Raw genomic sequence first — 19,939 nt, forward strand, 5'->3', positions numbered from 1 at the left:
TATCCCTTTTGACTTTATCCATAGGGTTAGATAGAATTTGATATCCCTGTTGATCTAGCTATTCTTCCCTCTCAGGATTAATTATTTTTTTAAACCCTTAACTTCTGTGCATTGGCTCTTAGATGGAAGAGTGGTAAGAGTGGGCAATGGGGGTCAAGTGACTTGCCCAGGGTCACACAGCTGGGAAGTGTCTGAGACTGGATTCGAACCTAGGACCTCCCATCTCTAGGCCTGACTCTGAATCCACTGAGCTGCCCAGCTGCCCCTTTCAAGATTAATTCTGCTAAGAGTAAGGTTTAAGTATTTCCTATTAACACTCTCTTCCTCTCCTTCTTATAATAATATTCATCCCCTCCCTTTACCATGCCCTCTTTGTGTGATATAGATCATCCTATTTTTCTTATTCCTTCAAGTTACTCTTGGTGCCATCTTCTATTCCCTCCCCCATATCATCTTAGACCATTTAGTATCCAACCTCTCCTTATGACTAATTCTTCTAATTACTATAATAGTGAGTACAATTTTTTAGAATTACACATAATATTTCTCCATATAGGAATACAAATAATTTGATCTTATTGAAGCCCTTGAAGTAGACAATTTAAAGGAATGAGTTTTCTTTCTTTTCCCCTCTCTTATTTACCTTTTCATGTTCCTCTTGGTTTTTGTGGTTGGATATCAAACTTTTCATTTAGTCCTGGTCTTTTCTGTGCAAATACTTGGAAATCTTCTATCTTGTTGAATGCCCATACTTTCCCCTGGAAATATATAGTCAGTTTTGATAGGTAGGTGATCCTTGGTTGTAGACCCAATTCTCTTGCCTTTCTGAATATCATATTCCAAGCCTTGTGATCTTGTAGTCTGGAGGCTGCCAGATTCTGTGTAATCTTGATTGGTGTTCTTTGATAGTTGCCCCAGAGATAAAGGCGCAATCCTATGTAAGAGCACACAATGGCAATTAGGGTTTACGACCTCAATACTGGATCAGGACACCCAAATGGTGGGACTGCTTGTATAGGTTTGTTTGTTCAAAGATTAAAGTCCTACATGATCTGAGTTCAGACTCGAGAAATCCAGATTGGTTTCTATCTATACATTTATTTCTTCCAGTACAAAAGGATAAGAGAAATAGGGCCAACATTATTAATGTGCCCTTAAACTAATTAATGAAATATATCTTAATTAATTAAGGCTATATTTATATACTCTAGAAAAGAGTTCATTAAGGTGGCAGAGTAGGTGATTGCATAAAACTTAAGGCTTTATAACCAGAGGTTGACAACTTTATAACCTCTCTTTAATACATGTTCATAATAAACTTGTTAGTTTATATTGTTCCAATCTTACAAGCAGTAGCTTTCTTAACACTAACTGAATGAAAAGTATCAGGCTACATGCAACTCTGAAAAGGCCTAAATATTATTGGACCATATGGTTCTTCAACCACTTGCAGATGCAGCAAAACTATTCACAAAAAAACCATTACGTCCCTTACTTTATCAGTCTCAATATTTATTATTGCACCAATCTTAGCCCTAACCATTTGAACCCAACTACCAAAACCATTAACCTTAATTGATGTTAATATTGGGCTTTTATTTATCTTAACCCTATCCAGACTATCCGTTTACTCCATCCTAAGATCAGGATGGGCATCAAATTCTAAATATGCCCTAATCAGGGCTCTACAGACAGTAACCCAGATGATTTCCTATGAAGTAACATTAGCTATTATCCTACTTTCCATTATACTCATTAATGAATCATTTACCTTAAAAAAAACCCTGATAATTACCCAAGAAAACATGTGATTCATTATCACAACATGACCCTTAGATATAATATGATATATCTGCACACTAGTCAAAACAAATCTGGCTCCGTTTGATTTAACAGAAGGAGAATCAGAACTCATATCAGGTTTCAATGTAGAATAAGCTACAGGACCATTTGCCATATTTTTTTTCTAGCAGAATCTGCTAATATTATTACAATACCATCCTATTTTTAGGGTCACCATTAAATTTTCCTTACATGAATACAATAACCTTTATAATTAAGGCAATATTCCTAACAGCAGCAGCCTTCCTATGAATTCTAGCATTATACCTTCGATTCCAATATGACCAACTCCATATTCATCATGAGAATAAATTTCCTACCAATCACCTTAGCACTATGCTTATGATTTATCTCCATCCCCATTGCATTATCAAGCATCTCACCACAAATATAAGAAATGTGCCTGACAAAAGAATTATCTTGGGTTTAAATCCCCTTATTTCTAGAACAAAAGGAATTGAATCTAGACCTAAATTCTAGATGTAGAATCTAAATCTAAAATCTAGAACTCAAAATTCTGTGTGTTTCCTTTATACTACATTCTAAGAAGGTCAGCTAAATAAGCTATTGGGCCCATACCCCAAAAATGTTGAGTTACGTCCTTCCCAAATTAATGTCTCAATATGTATTATTATTTCACTCAGTTTATTGATAGGCACATCAATTACATTAGCAATAACTGATTGTCTGAATAAACTTAGTGATCAATACATTAGCCGTTATTCCACTAATAAGCTATCCACACCACACATAAAAGACAGAATCAGCAAATATTTTATAACCCTAGCTATAGCATCAATAATTATCATATTCTCCATCATCTACAATGCATCCATAACTAACCAATGAACCAAAACTCAAAATTATCTGACATTCCCAGTAAAGTCCTAGAAACTTCTTTACCCTAAAAGTTTACTCTACTCCTAGACTCCACTCCTGAACTTCACACTTTGGGATTCCCCTTCTCCTTTTTAGCTTCTCTCTCTGATTCGGCAGTTTCTCCCTGAACCTCTATTTGAAAGAGGCCTTGATGCCCCATACCATTCATATCTTCATCAATCCTCCCTTAGCTGCACTCCTAAGTCTCTCTAACTTTTCCTACAATTCTTCAGGGACTTTCTTCTCCTCTCCTCACTTTTCAGCTCCCTTTTACATATTGAAGTTCCCCCATTAGAATGTAAGCACCTTGGATGCAGGGATTGTCTTTCTTTCTGCTTCTATTTGTATTTCTTGCTCTTAGCACATTCCGTGACACACTTTAAGTTCATTCATCTTTGCTGACTGGGATTGACTTGACTTGGCTCCCATATTCCCTGGAGTTATTAATGGATTTTTTGTTTTACACTAGTCTCTATGACAAGAGATATGGGACTCTGCTATTTTGGTAGGAGATCAATGCCCTGCACCAATGTGACAGAGGAGTAGAATGGGAGAGCATGGAGACCTGTCTAGATCTATTTATCATCTCCAGATAATCTGATAAAGATGGCTTAGTTGATAAAGAAATGGGAGACAGGAGATGATCTTTCTGTTAACTCATAGCTGCTTCTCCCAAGTGCCATTGAGTCATGTTATATTGAATCTCTGGGAGCTTGAAGTTCACTGTTGATTGACAGGTGAATCAGTTAGATGGAATGTTCCCAGAGAGGCATGCGGACTCAGGAGAGAGCAGTTGAGAACCCTGACAGAGGTTCTGGGGTTTTACCTGTCCCTGAGGCTGGAGATCAGTGTGGATCCTGATCTTTGGGAAAAGAGAGACTTGCAAACTCAATCCTGCAGGCTCCTCCTATGTTTCCTATACTGTTCATCAACCTGTATTAGACCACCATCTCTGTTTCTACTGCCCCTAGATATTAGGAAGAAATCAACTTAGTCATCTAGGCTACCCAGGGCCCGGGAGGGATCCGGGAAGTGGGCAGGAGAAGAAGAAGAGGTTGGACAAAAGGGTGGATATTCTCAACTGTTTAGGCTTAAGATCTACTGAAGAAGAAGCTGAAGATTTCACAGCAGTTTGTCTGCTCTGGTTTAGCCCTGGCCAGACTGTACCAGAGAAAAGCTATCATCTTGATTTCTTCATTTGCCTGCAGTTAGAGATTTATTAGTATCAATTTAAAGTAGGGTCTCCTAATACCTCTTTCCCTTACCATTATCCTTTTGCCAAATATATTTAAAGTTTTAAAGTACCTTCCTGAATTGATTATTCATAGATTATTTGGGAAGGGAGTCACGCAGTCAGATTACCAATGTTACCAAGCTGAAGAGCCCAATTTAATAATACCAATTAACACCAGGTGGGTCCTGAAGGGATATCATCCATTAACCTAAAGGATCCTACCTGGGCAACTGTTATAGGAGAGAGAGGTGTCATCCTATCCTCTCTCTGTACTCCATCTACCTATACATCTAAGAGAGAGAAGTACCTCCTTTAAATATAACAGTCACAAGTTTATTATATATGAAAATTCAAACTCCCTTTCACCCAAAAGCACAAGGATCATTTCCCACAACTACACAGAGCTGCATTTTTAACATAGACAAAACAAAAGTCTTATAAGCTTCAAGGTGTAGATAAGAACCAGGATGGACCTTCAGCTACATGATTATCAGAAAGCTAAGTCTGAGAATACTTTTCTCAGGGGCAAACTCCCTGCTAAACAAAGGTTTCGGCCTTGCCTGCATTTCTGACCAAAGGGGAAGAATGTTAACCTCTTGACTTCTGGTTTGCTAACAGCTTAAAGCTTTCAATAAGGAAAGGTGTGGATCATAAAAAGGGTCAAAAGAGGAGTCTCAGATTTTTATCTATTTGAGACTCTGTTTCTCTTATTGGCTCCCCACAGAGACCTTTGCTCTATTCATGCCAGGGGATTCTTCATTCTCTTTTGGGTCATATCTGAGGCATTTTTGACTTCCAGCTTTAATAAAGATGAGGGAAGAGGCCAACCCCATTTTAGTTTGTTGAACTCTGGTAAGAAGCTGATAAGAGAGGAGCTAGCCATCTCCATTCTATCCCCATCCCAGTTTGGCTATTCTGGAGACTCTGAGAAGTTTCACTTTGGGTGAGATCTGGGACTCTTTAAAAGGGCTGAGTTATTTCTAATGAAAGATTCTGTCTCCCTTTGAATCACAAAATGCCATCCCAGTGCTATATGGAGGTACATCCCTTTATTATATGTGATCTTCATCTCAGGTTACTGAAGGAAAGACAAGGAAGAGCCTGAAGGAAGAGTAGAGGAGATATGGCACTCTCCATCCTGACCCTCTCCCCAGCTTGCTACCCTTGAGATTTCAGCATATATCCCTTTGGATGAGATCTGGGAGATCTCTCTTTGTACTCATGGGCTTTGTTGCTGCCAAAAGGGAGCTCCTCACTTTGGTATTATCTCATGTATATTTTCCTTGTGTAGCTTCTTTGATTTCAGTTTTGCTAAGATTTGGACAAATGGATTTCTTTGATAATTGCTACATACATTTATTATGGAACCAATGTTTAGTATGAAGGGAGTCAAAACTGAGATATAGAGCTTGGGGGCCTCTTTTCTCCCTGATTAATGAAACAATGATCAGGAGTTATCTTGAACATGAAAACCATATTCTCTGAAGTATTAATAATTAAGGGAACAGACAGACATATTTCTAGCCTATTACCCCTTTCTCTGAGGTGAGCAGAGTGGTGGCCTCTGACCCCAGTTTCCTTCTTTGTCTTGTGTCAGGAATGAAAGTCTTCCTTGGGAGAAGGAAAGGGGAAGAAGATACTGGTGACTTTTCTTTGAGCCACACAATGATACTTCCACATCACATGCCAGGGACAGCCCTTACCACACTTGTATAAAAGTCTTCTCTCCTCTGATACTGCCACATACATATTTTTTTTTATTTTAAACCCTTAACTTCTGTGTATTGACTTATAGGTGGAAGAGTGGTAAGGGTAGGCAATGGGGGTCAAGTGACTTGCCCAGGGTCACACAGCTGGGAAGTGTCTGAGGCCAGATTTGAACCTAGGACCTCCCGTCTCTAGGCCTGGCTCTCAATCTACTGAGCTACCCAGCTGCCCCTGCCACATACATATTAATGCATGTCCATATCATTTTGCACCTGGAGTATTGCAGTTGCCCCTGGTGGGCCTGCCTGAAGTCTCTCCCCATTTCAGTCCATGCTCTTCTACTCACCTGTCAAAGTGATGTTCCTAAATCCTAGGTTACCCCTCTAGTCATTGTTTAGAGGACTCTTGTCCTTGTCTGTCACTGCCCTCATGACTGTTCAGAAGAAATCCTGAGTGGATCTGAAAGAGGAGAGGAGGACATTGTTTTGGAAGTGATAGTCAAGAAAAGAGTGGTAAAGACTTCCTTTTCAGATCAGTCTATAGATTTCAGACTTGAATACTTTTTATATGTTTTCTTAATATTTGTAAAAAGGGAGGAAGAAAAGAGAGTTTTCTCTACTTCTGTATAGCTAAAGGGAAGTACATTGCTGCAGACCTATAAGATAGAATAGAGAGCAAGAGGAGTGTAATTCTCCATTGCCCCCATGGGACTCTGAGGAGTTTTGGTACCTGAAGGTACCTTCATCACTGAGAGAGTTTGATTTTAATCCTGTGGTATTGGTACTTGATTGAGACATCCTGGGAGAGATGGGAAGCACTACATGAAGGATGGTTATCAAGGTACACACTAGAGTAAAAGAGAGAAAACCAGCTACTTCCTCTGGCTTTAAGACCAGAGTTCTAAGGGTAGCCAGGTAGCACAGTGGCTAAAGTGTCAGACCTCAAGCTGGGACAACCAGGGTTCAAATTTGGCCTCAGACACTTTCTACTTATATTATCCAAGTTAAGTTATGTAACCCAACTCCCTAGTCCTTGCTACACTTCTGTCTTAGAATTGATACTTTGACAAAAGATGAGTTTAAGAAAACTAGGGGTCTTGCTAATTCCCCACCCTCACTGATAAATGGATAGATAAATCCATGTTTCTTCTGTGTTTTTCTTGAATTTAGTGACAAGATGGGATAGAGAGAAAAACATAAAGGACAAATGTCAAAGGGAATATGGGGAAATGGAGACACTAATACACTGTTCGTGGAACTGTGAACTGATCCATCTATTTTGGAGAGCAATATGGAATTATGCTCAAAGAATTATAAATCTATTTTATGTCTCTTGAACCAGCAACACCAATTTTTTTAAACGCTTACCTTCTGTCTTGGAGTCAATACTATGTATTGGCTCCAAGGAAGAAGAGTGGTAAGGGCTAGGCAATGGGGGTTAAGTGACTTGCCCAGGGTCACAGAGCTGGGAAGTGTCTAAGGCCAGATTTGAACCTAAGACCTCCTGTCTCTAGGCCTGGCTCTCAATCCACTGAGCTACCCACCTTCCCCTGAACAACACCAATTTTTGACCTAGCAATATTAGATTTAATTCTTAAAGTATCAAGGGAAAAATGGAAAGTTGACCGTATAGCAAAAGAAATGAAGAGCAGGTTAATTTTGAAAAAACACAAAAAGACCAACATGAAATTCTGAAGAGTGAAATATATAGAACTAGCCACATACTACAACAGAAATATGGTTTGAAGAATGGTTTGTATATGTCAATCTCCAGAGAAAGAACTGATCAATAAAAACATGGAGGTATTAACTGGGAATTTGAATGTAGCAAACAAACAAATCAAAACATTTAAAATAAAAACCAAACTATAGTGGTAATGATGAGTAGCATATGGGAAGAAAAGCTTACAGTCCTCTAATGTTGTTGTAGAGGGAGGGGGATCAGGCCTATATCAATTCCTTCACCCAAGAGGCTAGTGAAGGGGTTGAGGCATTGAGACAGGGTAGTGCTCAGAAGAAATTGATGATCAGACCTGAATCTTGACCTGCTCATCTGTTTATGGTTTTCCTTGATTAAAAGCAGTGAGAGGTGATTTCAGATCCTTAAAAGATCATTGTTTTCTTTAAACTAAGTCTTGGGGGGAAAAAATAGAACCCAATTCATAATCTTATTCTGTTCTTTGGGGGGATCTCTGGGTCTTCAGCTTTGATCATCCTCTTTCAAATTCATTTCTTCAGTTTTTGGAAACCAGGCAAGACTGATTCACAGTTGATTCAGTCATTTGTGTTCTTTCTTTGAACCTTTGAGAGAACTAGAAATGGAATTAACTAAAATGAGGTTGTTACTTTCCCCTGTTTTCAAAACAATTTGATCATTGATCCTAAGGAAGTGCCAAAGAGTCTATTATGCTGCCTGAATTCTTTTGTAGAATAAGAGAGGAGCCAAGGCATTATACCCAGAAGTGCCTGAGGGTGACCCACAATTAATCAAAGATTGGGGGAAGAGATAAGAGGCAGGCATATGACAATTTATTGTCCGTGCTTTTGACAAAAGCTTGGAAAATGGCAAAATCTAATAACAAAAAAGTACCCCATTTTCCAGAGTCTATCCTGTCTGGGAGCCTTAGCAGTGAACTTCAGTGATCGTTTCTTCCTCTGAAGAAGTCTCTTCTCCAATAGGCAGGTTCTCTTGTTGGTGTAAAAGGGAATTCTTAGTTATCTTTGAGTTCACACTTGTGAAAAGGGAATCATTTGTTCTCTTTGCCTAGTTGGAGTTAACACTTTGGTTGGCAATAACTTTGATTCAACACAAGCTTGAACTAGGTGGGAGAAGCTTGAAAACTATTTAGTGAATTCACACCCTACCTAGTTCTAGGTGAAAAGCCAACATGATACATGATACTTGGAGAGTTCCTCTCTTTTTTCTAACTCAAACAGTCAGAAACTTGTTCACACACTCAGAAAGTGTGAACCTTTTTGATGAGCATTCACACCTCCAGAAGGTGCAAACTAGTTCCCACAAAGACCACCCCCTGGACAGTGCTAGACAATTTGGAAGCTGGGATTGGCCCCTGTGAAAAGGGGCAGGGACAGGAAACCACCATAAAAGCCATGAAGGCAGTCTGGTGAGAGAAGGCTGGTGAAGGCTTCTATGAGAAGGAGGCCTTCCAGAGAAGAAGGTCTTCTGGAGAAGGAAGTCTTCTAGCTTTCCTGATTTGTAGAGGAGTGCTGGATGGGATGCTGAGACCTTGGTGAGACTGCTCTCATTATCTTCTTTAGAAGTGCATGTGGTGAGGGGCAGCTGGGTAGCTCAGTGGATTGAGAGGCCTAGAGACGGGAGGTCCTAGGTTCAAATCCGGCCTCAGACACTTCCCAGCTGTGTGACCCTGGGCAAGTCACTTGACCCCCATTGCCCACCCTTACCAATCTTTCACCTATGAGACAATACACAGAAGTTAAGGGTTTAAACAAAAAAAAAGAAGAAGAAGAAGTGCATGTGGTGAGTTTAAAGACTGAATCTTCCTGAACTTCTCTTAAAGAACTTCCCTTTAATAGAGACTCTGTGAGTGAAGCTTTGTTTCATTCAACTCTGACTCTCAGCTGAGAGTTAATTAGATCTACCTAGGGGATCGTAGCAACTTACCTACTTCGTTAGATTCTTATTTCCTTATTTCTTCTACCTCTTCTCAATTGTAAATAAATTCCCATGAAAGTCAATTTTAACTTGAGGTTATTCCTTAATTGGGGAAATTTCCCCTGGCAACCAACTTTTAATATATTCGAACAAAAACCCCTTTCCCTAACATTGGAAAAGAGAACATGAGAATTCTGTAACCTCATTCTCAAAAGCAATAGACTGACTCTTTGAGCATTTGCAAGTGCATATATATAAGACTAAATTATGGGGTCAACCACAGCAGACATTCAGTATTTGGGACTGATTCAAATGTTCTGATGGTCTGAAAATCATTTTTTATTAGTGCTTAGTAAAATAGTAGAAAGTAACTTCATTAGCCATCCTTCAAGAAGATCTTACATTTCTTTTAAAATATCCTTGTGGCAAGTAGGCATATAAACCACACTAACTAGGAAAATACAGTTTGACTAACAATTTCATAATAGTTGCATAATTCAAGCAACATTTAAACAATAGATAAATACTAAACTATAAAAACACAAAGATTGAAAACAATCGAATCACAATGCAGGTTTATTAAGGTTGTAAACCTGGCAATGAAACAAATCAATATCTGTGGAAAGAACCAAACCAAACCAAAAGAAAATAAGAGATAATACCAAATAAAATGTTCTAATTGAGCATCCTATTAAAAACAAAAGAATCTTTAAAAATATTTACTCAAAAACATATCAGATAACCATGGCTATATATTAATGCTAAGAGAACATATATGAAAATTTTCAGTTCAAAAAAATTTTAATTACATTTCAAACCCCCCAAATTTGAAGTTAAATTTAAAATTCTCATTCAAAACTCATTTTCCCATGCAGATAATAAGACGCTGAGGATCTAATAACAATTCCTTTTTAATTCACATGGATGCAGTTACACTTATTTCAGTTGATTTTCACAACTCCCACCAAACTCAAATGGATTGGACATTTTACTCACATTAACCAGCCACTTTTCCCCGAATTTATTTCAGATTATTTTGAACTCTTGGACACTTTCTTAGTGTGCTTATTTGATAAAAGAATTAATCTCAAATTATGTACCACATCTAAATTATTGGGCGGCTTTCTGGGGCAACAAGATCATAGGTTATTCTTCTCTACTGATAATTCATTTAACTTAACCAGTTTAAGCTCATTAAGTAGATTCATACTTTGATTTCACAAACTACTGCAGCATTTTCTATTCTCATAATGTCAAGTATTTTCAAAGATTTCATAATGAATAAAATGTAGAAGTCAAACTTGCTGAACATCTTCTTGACTGAATTACTAAAATCCTACAGTCTTAATGGTTTAATTCTTATATATATTTAGCATTAACCTAATTTAGCCTTTGTGATTATGTTGTGGTTGAGTTTGAGACTAACTCTGGGCTAGGAAGGAGGTTCCCTCAAGAATGACAGGCTCCAATAATTATCTTTAAAAACAGAAAAAATCTGTTAAATTGCATGTGAATTGAATGGCCAGGAGGCATGTGCAGGTAAAAGAGTGCCTCACAGGAGAAGTGGTCCAGGGCTTTTATATTTTACAGGGACCAGAGACAACATGAATGACCAGAAACCAGAGTGACTGTGGTGGTATGCAGTTGCCCCTGACCATAAAGGAGAATAAATTGCATATGTCAGGGAATTAATGTCTGAAACACAAACAGAAGGCAAATATCTATGTATAGTTGATGCTGATCAGAAAGCTCAGGGAAATGTTAAGGAAATAGAGGCTTCCTTTAGCCAACACTGCAAAGGTGCAAGAATAGGGAATTCCTCAGGTATTGTTATGGTAGAATTTATCCTGTATATTGATTTGGGCCAGTTGCTATTGATCTTATACTGTTTATTAGTCAGTTGTCGCCCATTGGTATTGTTATCAGGAGAGCAGTTAGGGCCTCGCTGAGTTTGTCATAGATGGAAACTGGCTGGAGACAGCTTATTACAAAACCTATTTATTATATCTATTAAAAGGAGCAGGAGAAGGAAAAGGAAAGATAGATATAGATTTGGAGGTACATTTTCCCTAAATTAAAGATTTCTAAGTAAAAAACCCAGAACCCAAAACCTCAGGAGATTTCTTCTTGCCTGATTACCAGGCCCTACCTGACTCACTACCTATCTAAAAGTATAATGTCTAACTCACTAAACTAAGCTATTTATTAATCTCCATAAATTTATGTATAAAATCTGCCAACTACTTTCTCTCTTCTCTCAGAGAAACAACCTGCCTCTCAGTTCTCTCACAGACACTGCATGCTGATTAATTTTGCTCTTTGCTGCACTCTAGTGGAGTTCCAGAGAACTGCACAACCCTTCTTCTGTCACTATCCAAATCTTATTAGCTATCTACCACTGAAATCTTCCAAATACTACAGAGCCAGCTCCCTAGACATCCTTCCTCAACAAGGAAGATCCAGAGAGTCAAACATTAACCAACTGCCTTTCCCCCAAGGGTCTCTGGGAATTCTCCACCTCTGACCTACTGAGAATTCCATTTCTCATTAAAGGAACATTGCTAAGATTTGTAACTCTATTTCTATTCATCCATCTTCTAGCTAGAATAACTAATTACTAGCTAATTATTAATTAATCTTTTACAGTATTCTGACCTGAGATTCTACTGGGGACTTGAGGTGTCTGGGGAATCCCTGCATCCCCATATCGATTACAGAAAATTGGCCATCACAGGAGAAAATAGAAATGTAACTAAAATAAGGGGAAAGTACTTCCTTAATGTGAAGTATGAATTAATACCAGGGTGTATGGTACAGCATGGCTTTAAAACAGCTAGAGACCACTGAGGTGAGCTGAGGCAAGTCTATGTCTTTCTTGTGAGAAATGGCACACAACCAGGCATGGCAAGTGCACCTGGGAAGCAGGAGCACATTTGCTCATATGGTCCCTAATGTGATACTTCTCACCTCACCTCTCTCCCAGGTCCCCACTGACTGGTGACTGTGACTCACATTCTTGGCACAAAGTTTTAACCAGTCACCACCCCTCTCATACATTTTATTCTTTATAGGATAAGCAGGATGTCTATTCAGTCAAACTTAGGTTAGCTTAGAGTGATGGGACTTTGGGAAATTATATGCTCTTTAGGAAAATAAAAACATGGGTTTATTGCTGCATTGTGAGAGAAGTCCATCACTTTGTACATTAGTTCTCTCATCAGGGAAGGTGGCCATGATGCACAACCTTGTATAGAACCTTCCAAGTTTAAAACCAAATTTCACTCTAGGGAAATTAGCCAGGAGAGACTTCAAGCACTCCAAGGCATAATCACTCTCTCAGCTTTGTGTTGAGACAGAAGGACAACTGCAGTTGCCAAAGGTACCTTCTAGAGCTGCTGACATCATAGACACAGAGGTTCCACAGCATTGCTTCCCACTGCATTCCCATAATATTTAACATCAAATGGTAAGCCTGGAAAATCACATAGAGGGTTATATATAATTATCTTGTGTTATTACAACTATATCCATTTTTAAAATTCCCAGGCTCCACTATTCTTTCCTAAAATCTTCTGACATCAGGTTGAAAAAGTAATTACATTGTGGAGATGCATATAGTTACTGAATGCTTAAAAATTCATATAAACTTTGTAAAGCTTGGGGGCCTGGGGCTGGGTGGGTCTTCCTCATTAGTCATCACCTATTCCAGGGAGTCACTGGGCTCTGACCTCTGGGATGATTGTCTGGACTGGTAATTGTAGGTCCTTGCATGGTGCTCTCTCAGATGGGATGAGAAACTTGAACTTCATTCCAGCTGTTTTCACATTTGTTCACTTGAAACCATGAAGGCAATGAGTTGGTGCAATGGGTGGACTATTGGATGTAGAGTCATCCTTATGAGTTCAAATCTGGTCTCAGATATTTATGTAAGGGTTAAAATAGGGATTCTGACAAATAAGAGAGCAGCTTTTAATGATTTGAGTTTTCATAAGAATAGAGTTGTAAAGTAATATTATCTCTTTAAGCCAGAGAAAAGAAAACTTCTGGCAGCTTTTAACAATTAACAAATTAGCTTAATTAAAATAGAGATAGTAAAAGATTATTGTAAAGGAGAGAAATATAGGAAAGAGATAGAGAAAAAAAATTCCTAATGTCTATACTAGTTATCCTATAACTACTCATAACTACCTAGAATTACTACCTAAAACTGTCCATATCTACCTATAATAACAAACACCCCACAAAGTTCCAATGGAAAGATAGAAAAGAGGAAAGAGTGATTACTAATCTTACACCCTATAAATATACCTAATATTCCTAATACTACCTCTAACTGTCTTCAGAAGACAGTTTCATTGGCCTGGCACAACCCAGGCCTAATCAACCCACTCTATCTATAAATGATTCACTAACTACCTGACTCCCTAATATAATAGACAGCCACCACTCACTCCTTCAATCAGTTTTTTTTATAGCACCCCAACTGTCAGTAGCCAACTAACAACAGATCCTTGCCTATGAGATAAACTTCATGCTCTCTAGAGATTCCAGAGGCAAAAAGCCCTTTAAAGGGTAAAGCCAAAAGCCCTCTCAGTCAGCTCAGGCCCACCTTTATTCCTACAACTAAATGCCAATCCACACTACCAGCAACCAACTATAAGGGGGGGAAAGGGATTTTATAGGTTCAATATATTAAAAGATGGTAGCCAGAGGATTGAACTATTATCAATCCTCAATTAAGAATAATCTCAAGTCAAAATTGACTTTTATGAAAATTTACTTACAATTAGGAAGGTTGAAGGTAGGGAAATTGAGAGAGAGAAACTCTGGCCCAGACCAGAGGTCTGGACCAGGTAACAATTTAGAGTCCCCAGCAGAGGGGCACAGAGGTTAATTAAACAAGGCTTCTAGCCACAAGGCTTTTTACAATTAGAGAGGCAAGAGAGGACTCCTTGAGGGTAGAGCCTCCAGAAACGACAAGGGAAGAGAAAGGAAGTCAGCCTAACTTACCCATGTGACAATTCAGAGGGAAGCCGTCTGAGGTCTCACCAGAGATCTTTCTACAGCAAGTTCAAAAGTCCAACTGCCTCCTCAGGAAGTTACCATCATATTTAAAGATACCATCTTTTGTCACCTCCTGCATCCACCTCCTAATGTGCATGTCCAATCACAATAGAGGATTCTCATAGTACTGCCTAGGGGGAAGTCAGTTGATTCTGATTCATCACCCACTCCAGCACACATGGGTTATGGAACTCCCAGAATTAGAGGTGTTCTCACCTTTGGTGATTAAATCTAAAGATGGGCAGAGTACCAATTCACACTGAGCAGCCAACTTCCCCACAACTACCAGCCCTAACTTTCAGCAACTCACTCTCCTAACTGTCAACAACTGATAGCATGCAACTGATGCTGGCTCAGCAAGGGGGCTCCCTGGGTCCCACTTCCTGTCACTGTGACTGGTTAATCCCTACACATCTCTATGGTGAGAGGATCTCCAGGTCCCCTATTAAATTAAAGAAATTAAAGAATTCCTTTTTTAAATCCCCCTGTGATTGTTGTGAGGCTAGTCTCCCCAATGGCCCAGCTAAACATATATAACTAATACTTATACTTCTAAAAATCTTCTAGTTAAGTGCCTATAATATTACATTAACTAATAGAAAAACTAAAATAATAATAAGGAAAAAGTAAATCAAAGACAAAGAAAGCAAAACCAATGGTAAGTAGGCACAATTCCCAATTACAAATAATTATAAATTACAATTACAAATAATCCAATCCTAAATCTCAGAATTTATGAATATTATACTCTATGGAAAATAAGAACTGGGAGATATCAATTTAAATCTAAAAGATCCTACATAAAAAAAGTATACAATCTAACATATAATACATAAAAAGTATACAATTAATCCCCCCTGAGCCAGTTGTTGACTAACACTCATAATATCTGTAACACTTATTTACTTCTTTAACTTTTCTCTATAGTCCTATAAAAGTATAATAATAATCATTTCTAAACAGAATACATGAAAGTTGTAAGGAGGAAAAAGGGGTTTTGGGGTTCAATATATTAAAAGATGGTTGCCAGAGGATTGAACAATTATCAGTCCTGAATTAAGAATAATCTCAAGTTAAAACTAACTTTATGGAAGTTTATTTACAATTGAGAAGAGAGAGAGGAAATAAGGAAATAAGAATCTAACACAGTAGGTAATTAATCCAGGTAGATCTAATTAGCTCTCAGCCAAAAGTCAAGAGGGCCAAAGGCCCAGAGGTTCACAGAGTCTATTTAAAGAAGTTCCTTAAGAGAAGTTCAGGAAGATCCAGTCTTTAAACTCACCACATTGACTTCTAAAGAAGATATTGAAGTTGTCTAACCAAAGTCTCAGCATTCCAGCCAGCACTCCTCCACAAACCAGGAAAACTAGAAGATCTCCTTCACCAGCCTCCCTGTTCAAAAGAAGACCCCTCACTCACTCAATTCCCTCTTTTTAAAGGGGTCACTCATGCGTTACTTCCTGTACCTCCCTCCTACTTTGCCTTTCAAATCACAAAAGATGTTTCTTATTAGGACGCCTAGGGGGCAGTCAGTCAATTCTGATTCATGACCCACTCTAGCACACGTGGGTTAAGAACCTCTGAGAATTTGGAGGTGCTCCCACCTTTGGTGATTAAATCTAAAGATGGGCAGTATAGATTTAATCTAATTATCACAATGTATACATATTTAAAATAAAATACAAATCCTATAATAAAATATAAATTATATACTTACCCATTGGCTAATGGATGTCTAAACTTATTCTATTGCAAAATACTTGTATCGTGTGCTGCAAGTATAAGGAAAAATAAAATACCAAAAAAATAAAAATTCCGGACTTCAATGCCAGTGAAAATAGTATCTACTTGTCTATGTAGTTTCATCTTCAATGCATGTGACAGAATATAGTCAATCACTTTCGATGGAAGGTACTCATTTTATGTAGGAGCAATGTATCCATGAGGTCTTTTCTTCAATTTTCATAGCTATGGGATGGTTAACACTATTTGAAATGGACCTTATCAGGCTGGCTGAGTTGCCCCTGTGTACTGGAATTTCTTTATATGTACTTTGTCTCCTGGGTTAAGATCATGAAGGGAAAAGTTTATAGGTCCTGCTTGTACTATAGCTCCAGATTTCTGAATTTCTCTTAATTTTATTTGTAAATCCCATATATAGGAATCAATACAAGTATCTCCCCATAGCAATGATGTGTATGCAGGTGGAAAAGGCTTAATTTGTATAGGCAGGTATCCAAAAAGCATCTCAAATGGTTAGATGTGTAGGTCTCCCCTGGGCCTGCTTCAAATATAAAATAAGGGTAGAGGAAGAAACTCGGGCCATTTTAAATGAGTCTCAATACACAGTTTTCCAATCATGCTCTAAAGTTCTCTATTCATTCTTTCAACTTGGCCTAAGCTCTGGGGATTATATAGTACATGGAATTTAGGAGTCACCCCAAACAGGAATAAATTTGAGATAAAAACAAATCAGTAAAATGTGTTCCCCTGTCTGAATCAATATGTGCTGTTTTATGAGTAATTTATGGGGTAGGATAGAAATTTAAGATAGGTAGCAGGCAGGCTAAGGGCAAAACCTTGGCTGTCAGCCATGTACATTCTATAGAATGCAGGTGGAGAAGACAGGGGAGAGTGAACTGTAAGGGCTGGGAAAAGGAGGTTTTGGAGCTGTTATCCACCCAGCCGTGACTTTACAAGCTATGGATCTTTGGGATTTTGGGAAAGATTGGGGATACCATCTATCAAGGCAAACCTAGATAGAGGGAAAGGTCTGCATCTGGTGGACAGCTTGCAGATAGCCTTCCCTCCCTAGTGTTCATTGGATTCCTGGCTGAGCAAGGATTTGGTTCCTGTACTCTGAAGTCATCAAAGGATCAGCCTGGACCAGTTGTGAGAATCCCAATATCCCAGTCCTCTCTAGCCTTCAGCCAAGGTTGTCTGCCTGACTCAAGTTGGTTTAGCAGAGAAGCAGAAAGCCAGCCCAATCCTTAAGATACTGTTTGATAGTTGGCTGTTCTCTGAGTTTTAAATATACCTTACCCACTTCTCTCATTCTGAAAACATTACACTGTTTTATTTACTTCTTGTGTCTTCCTCCACCCCAAGAAAAGAGCCCACTGTTAGATATCTTCCAAAATCTGAGTTTCCCTGGCTGTACTGGTGACCAGTAAACTGTCGATTGCCATTGCCAACCTGAGTGTGTACTTTGCCCATTACCCATTTTCCACATTCCTTGTGAAAGTTATCTTGTGTGTCATATGACTTGTGGGTTTGTGGGAGTGATCCCCTTTGTATTTAACACCCTTATGTGTACTTGTTATTCCCATTTACCTATATCAGCTGACAGGCCAAAACAAGGTATAATTTCTTTTAAGAGAATTTTCACAACAAAAGCCACTGTGCAGTGAGCAGTAGGAAACACTTCTGGCCATCTTGTCACCTGGTCTACTATGACTACAGAAAATTTGTAATGTCTAGTCTTTGGCATTATAATAAAATCAATTTGTAAATTTTCAAAAAGTATGTAAGCCAGATGATGTCCACCAAAAGCTTTTCCACAAAAGGCATATTGGTTATATGCTTGATAGGTAGAACAGGCTACACACACATTAGAGGCTATGATAATTATACCAGGGGCTATCCATAATCTTTTAGCAGAGTCTACAATGCCTTGGGTTCCAAAATGACTGTTTTTATGAATGGATTGACATATTTGGTGATAAAAACTTCTAGGGAGTACAGGTTTGCTTTCAGATGACAGTCATATTCCATTAATCTGTTTTGCTTTGAATTTTTGTTTCCATTTTTGCACTTCCTTTTGTTGGGGTCCAAGCAGATGATCACCAAAGGAACACACAGAGACAATACAATCCTGGCAAAGGGAAGTCTTTATTGCTAATGTGCTAGGGGAGCTCAGCCAGAAAGTTCCAAGGTAGCATAGTCAGGGAGGAGTTTATATATGTTTCAAGGTTTCGGTCTGGTGCTTATGAGAAAACAGGTCTTTGCCTTGAAGATGAGGAAACAGGACTTTTGCCCTGGAGATGGTGGGGTGTTCACATACTTGGTGGCCTTGTAATTCCTGGAACTTTGCCTGGAACATTCTGTGGTTTATGGTTTCACAGCAGGTATACAGGGTAGGGATAGGTTGACCAGCAGGTATGCAGGGTAAGGGTCAGTTGACCAGTTTCAGTTTTAATCATTTACTCTACCACACTTTTCATTATAAGAAAGGGATAAATCTGATTTGTTACTAGTTGCCTAAGTTAGAATAAGTTTGGGCTCTTCTAAAACAGCAAATTTTGCAGGATTTTCTGCCTGGTGGTTCCCCCTAGAGACAGAGTCAGTTTCACCTGTATGGGCAGAGCAATGTACAACAGTTAAGACTTCAGGTAGTTGGAGAGCAGACAGAATTTCATTAATGATTTCCGCATTTACAATACTTTTCCCAGCTGAAGTTAAAAGTCCCCTTTGAAACCAAAGCACACCCACTGCATGACATATTCCAAATGCATATCTGGAATCCATGTAAATTGTTGCTTTCTTACCTTTTCCAATTATACAGGCATGTTTTAAAGATATGAGTTCTGCACCTTAAACACTTATATTTTAGGGCAACGAAGCTGACCAGAGTGGCAACTTCTGTGACTACAACAGCTTCAGTGTAGCATATGCCATCCCTCATGAAAGAAGAACCATCAGAGAATAAGACTAAATCTGGGTTTTATAAAGGAGTGTCCAGGAGATTATCTCAAGGTTTTTCACCCATGGACACTAAAGATTCACAATTGTGTAATGATTTTCCTGTAACTGGTAAATCTGGAAGCAAGGTGGCAGGGTTAAGTGTTGTGCTTTTTTCATTGCCTAAGAAGGTTACTTCATATCTTGAGACTCTTTTGTCAGAAAATATCTGTGTTCTATGCATTAGCAACAATGCTTTGATTTCATGTGGACACATTATTGTTAGTGGGCAACTCAATATTAAATCAGCAGATATAGTTAGTAGAAAAGCTGTTGCAGCTACACCTCAAAGACATGATGGTGCTTCTGAAGCTACTAGGTCCAGCTGGGCTGAGTAATAAGCAACTGGACATTGAACAGGTCCTAAACTTTGAGTTAAAACACCTGAAGCTACCCCTCTCCATTCATGTACATATAAAGTAAATGACTTTTCATAATCTGGGATGCCTCGAGTAGGGCCAGATAGGATAGCTGGGAAAGTCACTAAACTTGGTTTGCCTCAGCTCCTCATCTCTACCATGAGCTGGAAAAGGAAATAAGAAACCACTATAGGATCTCTGCCAAGAGAAACTCAAATTGGGGAAATGAATTGGATAGAACTGAACAACAACAGAAACATGATGACCAAAGGCATGCTGGAGTCCTGGGTAGATTGCTCACACCATCTTTTCTATTTCCACACATATGCTCTCTAACCATTGATGGAGGTCATTATAAAGCCTACAGGTTTCTATGACTCCTGATATATTTTAATACTCTTAGGGCATATATTTCACTCTTTTATTATTGCCAAAAATTGTCTATGATCATCTGTATTGGAAGCATGGGAAAGTATTGAAG

Source organism: Gracilinanus agilis, chromosome 3, assembly GCF_016433145.1.
Source record: "Gracilinanus agilis isolate LMUSP501 chromosome 3, AgileGrace, whole genome shotgun sequence".
Taxonomy (NCBI): Eukaryota; Metazoa; Chordata; class Mammalia; order Didelphimorphia; family Didelphidae; genus Gracilinanus; species Gracilinanus agilis.